The following is a 6,193-nucleotide window of genomic DNA, read 5'->3' on the forward strand; positions in this document are numbered from 1 at the left end:
GTAATATGGAGATCCTGAGGGGGGGATCTCCTCTGTGTAAGATGGAGATTCTGAGGGGGGATCTCCTCTGAGTAATATGGAGATTCCGAGAGGGGGGTAGATCTCTGAGTAATATGGAGATTCTGAGGGGGAGATCTCCTCTGAGTAGGATGGAGATTCTGAGGGGGGGATCTCCTCTGAGTAATATGGAGATTCTGAGGGGGTATTGCGCAAATGAACACATTTTTCTGTCAGCACAATTTTTTCTCCCCGTTTTAACCAAATGTGAGATTTACCCATTTTGAGGGGATCGATTTTGAGGTGGATCTCTCTCTCTCTCTCTCTCTCTCTCGCGCACCATCAATTAAATTAAATTCAAGGGGCTTTATTGGCATGAGAAACATATGTTAACATTTCCAAAGAAAGTGAAGTAGATAATAAACAAAAGTGAAATAAACAACAAAATTAACAGTCAACATTACACTCACAGAAGTTCCAAAAGAATAAAGACATTTCAAATGTCATATTATATACAGTGGGGAGAACAAGTATTTGATACACTGCCGATTTTGCAGGTTTTCCGACTTACAACGCATGTAGAGGTCTGTAATTTTTTTTATCATAGGTACACTTCAACTGTGAGAGACGGAATCTAAAACAAAAATCCAGAAAATCACATTGTATGATTTTTAAGTAATTAATTAGCATTTTATTGCATATAGTGTTGTAACGATGTGCAAATAGTTAAAGTACAAAAGGGGGAAAAAATAAACAGAAATCTGGGTTGTATTTACAATGGTGTTTGTTCTTCACTGGTTGCCCTTTTCTTGTGGCAACAGGTCACACATCTTGCTGCTGTGATGTCACACTGTGGTATTTCACCCAGTAGATATGGGAGTGTTTCAAAATTGGATTTGTTTTCAAATTCTTTGTGGATCTGTGTAATCTGAGGGAAGTATGTCTCTAATATGGTCATACATTTGGCAGGAGGTTAGGAAGTGCATCTCAGTTTCCACCTCATTTGGTGCGCATTGTGCACATAGCCTGTCTTCTCTTGAGAGCCAGGTCTGCCTTCGGCGGCCTTTCTCAATAGCAAGGCTATGCTCACAGAGTCTTTACATAGTCAAAGCTTTCCTTAAGTTTGGGTCAGTCCCAGTGGTCAGGTATTCTGCCAGTGTAGTCTCTGTTTAGAGTCAAATAGATTCTGGTTTGCTCTGTTTTTTTGTTGTCGATTCTTTCCAATCAGTCAATGAATTATATTTTAGTTTTCTCATGATTTGGTTGAGTCTAATTGTGTTGCTGTCCTGGGGCTCTGTGGGGTCTGTTTGTGTTTGTGAACAGAGCCCCAGGAACAGCTTGCTTAGGGGACTCTTCTCCAGGTTCATCTCTCTGGAGGCGATGGCTTTGTTTGGGAATCGCTTCCTTTCAGGCGGTTATAGAATTTAACGGCTCTTTTCTGGATTTTGATAATTAGCGGGTATCGGCCTAATTCTGCTCTGCATACATTATTTGGTGTTTTACGTTGTACACATAGGATATTTTTGCAGAATTCTGCGTGCAGAGTCTCAATTTGCTGTTTGTCCCATTTTGTGAATTCTTGGTTGGTGAGTGGACCCCAGACATCACAGCCATAAAGGGCAATGGGATCTATAACTGATTTAATTTTTTTTAGCCAGATCCCAATTGGTATGTTGAATGTTGCCTTGTCTCTCAGATTGTTCACAGCTTTGTGGAAGTTACCTGTGCCACTGATGTTTAAGCCGAGGTATGTATAGTTTTTTTGTGCTCTAGGGCAACGGTGTCTTGATGGAATTTGTAACACCATTATTTTGGTCTTACTGAGATTTACTGTCAGGGCCCAGGTCTGACAGAATCTGTGTAGAAGATCTAGGTCCTGCTGTAGGCCCTCCTTGGTTGGTGACAGTCTTTTCTCTCCCCCTTTCTCTCCTCCCCTCTCTCTTCTCCTCCTCCTCTCTCTCCTCCCCTCTCTCTCTCCTCCCCCTTCTCTCTCCTCTCCTCTCTCTCCTCCCCCTCTCTCCTCTTCTCTCTCCCCTCTCTCCTCCCCTCTCTCTCTCCTCCCCTCTCTATCCTCTCCTCTATCTCCTCCTCCTCTCTCTCCTCATCCTCTCTCTCCTCCTCCTCTCTCTCCTCCTCCTCTCTCTCCTCCTCCTCTCTCTGCTCCCCCACTCTCTCCTCCCCCTCTCTCTCCTCATCCTCTCTATCCCCCTCCTCTCTCTCCACCTCCTCTCTCCTCCTCCTCTCTCTCATCCCCCCTCTCTCTCTCTCTTCTCATCCTCTCTCTCCTCCTCCTCTCTCTCCTCCCCCCTCTCTCTCTCCTCCTCTCTCTCCTCCCCTATCTCTCCTCCTCCACTCTCTCCTCCTCCTCCTCTCTCTCCTCCCCCTCTCTCTCTCCTCCCCCTATCTCTCCTCCCCCCTCTCTCCTCCTCCACTCTCTCTCCTCCTCCTCTCTCTCCTCCCCCTCTCTCTCCTCCCCCTCTCTCCCCCACCCTCTCTCTCCTCCTCCTCTCTCTCCCCCCTCTCTCTCCTCCCCCCTCTCTCTCTTCCTCCTCTCGCTCCTCCCCCTCTCTCTCCTCATCCTCTCTCTCCTCCTCCTCTCTCCTCCTCCTCTCTCTCCTCACCCTCTCTCCTCCCTCCTCTCTATCCTCCCTCTCTCTCTCCTCCCTCTCTCTCTCCTCCCCCTCTCTCCTCCCTCCTCTCTATCCTCCCTCTCTCTCCTCCCCCTCTCTCTCTCCGCCCTCTCTCTCCTCCTCCTCTCTCTCCTCCCCCTCTCTCCTCCCTCCTCTCTCTCCTCCCTCTCTCTCTCCTCCCTCTCTCTCTCCTCCCTCTCTCTCTCCTCCCCCCTCTCTCTCCTCTTCCTCCTCCTCTCTCTCCTCCCCCTCTCTCTCTCTTCCCTCTCTCTCTCCTCCCCCCTCTCTCTCCTCCCCCCTCTCTCTCCTCCACCTCTCTCTCCTCCCCCCTCTCTCTCCTCCTCCTCTCTCTCCTCCCCCTCTCTCTCCTCCTCTCTCTCCTCCCCCTCTCTCCTCCTCCTCCACTCTCCTCCCCCTCTCTCTCCTCCTCCTCCTCTCTCTCCTCCCCCCTCTCTCTCCTCCCCCTCTCTCTCTCCTCCCCCTCTCTCTCTTCCTCCTCTCCCTCCTCCCCCTCTCTCTCCTCATCCTCTCTCTCCTCCTCCTCTCTCCTCATTCTCTCTCTCCTCCTCTCTCTCCTCCCCCCTCTCTCTCCTCCCCTCTCTCTCCTCATCCTCTCTCCTCCCTCCCCCTCTCTCTTCTCCTCTCTCTCCTCCTCCTCCTCCTCTCTCTCCTCCCCCTCTCTCCTCCCTCCTCTCTCTCCTCCCTCTCTCCTCCTCCCTCTCTCTCTCCTCCCCTCTCTCTCTCCTCCCCCCTCTCTCTCCTCCTCCTCCTCTCTCTCCTCCTCCTCTCTCTCCTCCCCCTCTCTCTCTCCTCCCTCTCTCTCTCCTCCCCCTCTCTCTCCTCCCCCTCTCTCTCCTCCACCTCTCTCTCCTCCCCCCTCTCTCTCCTCCTCCTCTCTCTCCTCCCCCTCTCTCTCCTCCTCCTCTCTCTCCTCCCCCCTCTCTCCTCCTCCTCTCTCTCTCCTCCCCCTCTCTCTCCTCCTCCTCTCTCTCTATGATTCTCAGCTCACTGTAAAAGTACATCCATGTTGGGGTCACGGTGACCTATGGTATCCTCCTACTGCAGAGAGATGATACAGGCAAACATACACACACACGTTGCAAAGTGGTTTTGTAGCGTTGCTGAACGTGCACATTGTCTTCTAGGAAATGGTGTTCTCCTGAGGTGGCGTGGAAACTGACCTTGTGGGATTCAGATGAATCAAATTCCCCTGGCAAACACCATGGTTACATTATCAACCAGTGGAAAAGGGGAATTGATATGTAACCGTAGTTACTGTTTGGTTAGGTAACCGTAGTTACTGTTTGGTTAGGGATCAGTAATGTTAATGATTTCACACAGTTGTTATGGTTATGCTAGTTTCATTCAAGTTATGTCATAATTGTTCATAACAGGTTCAATGTTGTAATTTTTCTGTACCTGCTTGGGTAGGTTTCTTTCTCAGGAAGCGAGATTCTACTTGATTGGTTGTGAAATTTGGTAAATTGTGCAAGGGAAAATAAACTCATCGTAGTCTGTTCCAGGAAGAAGGTTGTCATGGCAGGGAGAGTGATTAGGTTAGCCTCTCTCTCTCTCTTTCTCGCTCTCTCGCTCTCTCTCGCTCTCTCTCTCTCTCTCGCTCTCTCTCGCTCTCTCTCTCTCTCTCTCGCTCTCTCTCGCTCTCTCTCTCTCTCTCTCTCTCTCTCTCTCTCTCTCTCTCTCTCTCTCTCTCTCTCTCTCTCTCTCTCTCTCTCTCTCGCTCTCTCGCTCTCTCGCTCTCTCTCTCTCTCTCGCTCTTTCTCGCTCTCTCTCTGTCTCCCTCTCTCTCTTTCTCTGTCTCTCTCTCTCTCTCTCTGTGTCTCCCTCTCTCCCTCTCTCTGTCTCCCTCTCTCTCTGTCTCTGTCTCTCTCTCTCTGTCTCCCTCTCTCTCTCTCTCTCTCTCTCTCTCTCTCTCTCTCTCTCTCTCTCTCTCTCTCTCTCTCTCTCTCTCTCTCTCTCTCTCTCTCTCTCTCTATCTCTCCCTCCCTCCCTCTCTCTTCTCCCAAGTCGTTACGGCTTTCTGTTTAGCTCCACCCTTTCTGTCCCTCCCTCTGGCCCCCCCCCTTCTGGTGACAGTCATTCAGGCAGGTTGACCTCGTCTTAGCTCCACCCCTCCTGTTCACCTGGCGCTCTGCCCAGAATGTTGCTGCTATTCCGCCCGCTCTCATTGGTCCCCCCTCACACCCTGCTTGTGAGAAAGGGAAATGACTGCCCTTCCCTCCACTTCCCTCTCTCTCTCTCTCTCTGCCACTCTCCCTCTCTTCGTCACCTTCTTGCTCTGTCTCTCTCTCTCTCTCGCTTTCTTTCTCTTTCTAAATAGATTTAACACAGCTGGTTGTGCAGTGCTCAACTGTAAGTGATATGGGGTTTGATTTGATTTTCCGACTCGGACCAGAAACTCTGGTAGTTGTGAAAGGGTGCTTTGTACAGGCTGTGTTTGGAATGGTGTGTGTGTGTTTGGAATGGCGTGGTGTGTGTGTGTCTGGGGGAGTGCTGGAGAGTGAACGTTTTGTTTGTTTTAGCAGACACCCATGCATGGCTGACATTATTACACATGATCCGTTCCCACAGCTGCATAGATGAGCTCTATAGATTGAAGAGAATGACTAAGGGAAAGCAGCATGCTCTTGGGAAACATCATACCATGTTCTAGCGGTTTTCACTGAGGAATGAATGAAAGCAGAAATCAACTCTAAATCGATTCTGTGGAAGGATAGAACACCAAGCTAACCTCTATCTCTCTTCCTGTCTTTTTCTCTCGACAGAGGAAGTGCCTTCCCTGACGTCTACTGCAGCTTCCATCCGCTTCTAAAGCCAAAGCTCCGCCCCTCTCCCCACCCCACTTTGCCTCGCTTGCTGCCACGGTAACGCGAGCACAAGGACACCAACCACACACGTCATCCCGGCCCACGCCTAGAACTCACGCCCAGACCTGCACCCTCCTTCAGCTCCAGCCTCCACCAGCCCTCCCATAGCACTGCTCCAGCTCCAGCCCTATCATCACCAGGCCTCCAGCCCTATCATCACCAGGCCTCCAGCCCTATCATCACCAGGCCTCCAGCCCTATCAACACCAGGCCTCCAGCCCTATCATCACCAGGCCTCCAGCCCTATCATCACCAGGCCTCCAGCCCTATCATCACCAGGCCTCCAGCCCTATCATCACCAGGCCTCCAGCTCCAGCCTCCAGCCCTCCCATACCACGCTACCCCACAAAGCCTCTCTCCTTTTGGGGCGAGCCTCTCAATCAGTCTCCTCCGTTTCTCTGATCTCCATAGATTTACATTCAGTCACAGCCTGCAGCACTACTGTATCCAGAAGAGCAGGATCTGAAGTCTGGCAGCTGGATTGTGTGTGAGAGACAAGTTGAGACAGACAGAGAAGGGTAGAGAAATTCTCCGTCGGGATTATTGGCTGTTGAGTGTGTTCTCGATGCTCTAAGGAAAGCGAATGTCCCAATAAACATTGTGACAATACATTTCACCCATCGCCTCGACACGTTTGTTGGAATCTTTCGGAGAATAAGGAAGAGGAGATTTACCTGTGTCC

The 6,193-nt window shown here is 50.5% G+C and overlaps 1 protein-coding gene across 6 annotated transcripts in view; it reads left to right on the forward strand.

Moving 5' to 3' along the window:
• Positions 1–4,845: 4,845 nt before the first annotated feature.
• LOC118402481 (muscleblind-like protein 1) overlaps positions 4,846–6,193 on the forward strand; it is a 57,407-nt gene continuing 56,059 nt past the window's right edge. For 2 of the 6 annotated variants that reach the window (XM_052476307.1, XM_052476308.1), the window contains exons 1-2: positions 4,847–4,997; positions 5,411–6,193. The exon at positions 5,411–6,193 is cut by the window's right edge and continues 357 nt beyond it. The gene's annotated coding sequence lies outside the window, so the exon portion shown is untranslated. Of the gene's footprint in view, positions 4,998–5,410 lie in introns of all 6 variants that reach the window. The other 4 variants (XM_052476306.1, XM_052476311.1, XM_052476310.1 and 1 more) reach the window with 4 other exon arrangements.

The sequence above is a fragment of the Oncorhynchus keta genome, chromosome 23 (genome assembly GCF_023373465.1).
Source record: "Oncorhynchus keta strain PuntledgeMale-10-30-2019 chromosome 23, Oket_V2, whole genome shotgun sequence".
In the NCBI taxonomy this organism is placed as follows: Eukaryota; Metazoa; Chordata; class Actinopteri; order Salmoniformes; family Salmonidae; genus Oncorhynchus; species Oncorhynchus keta.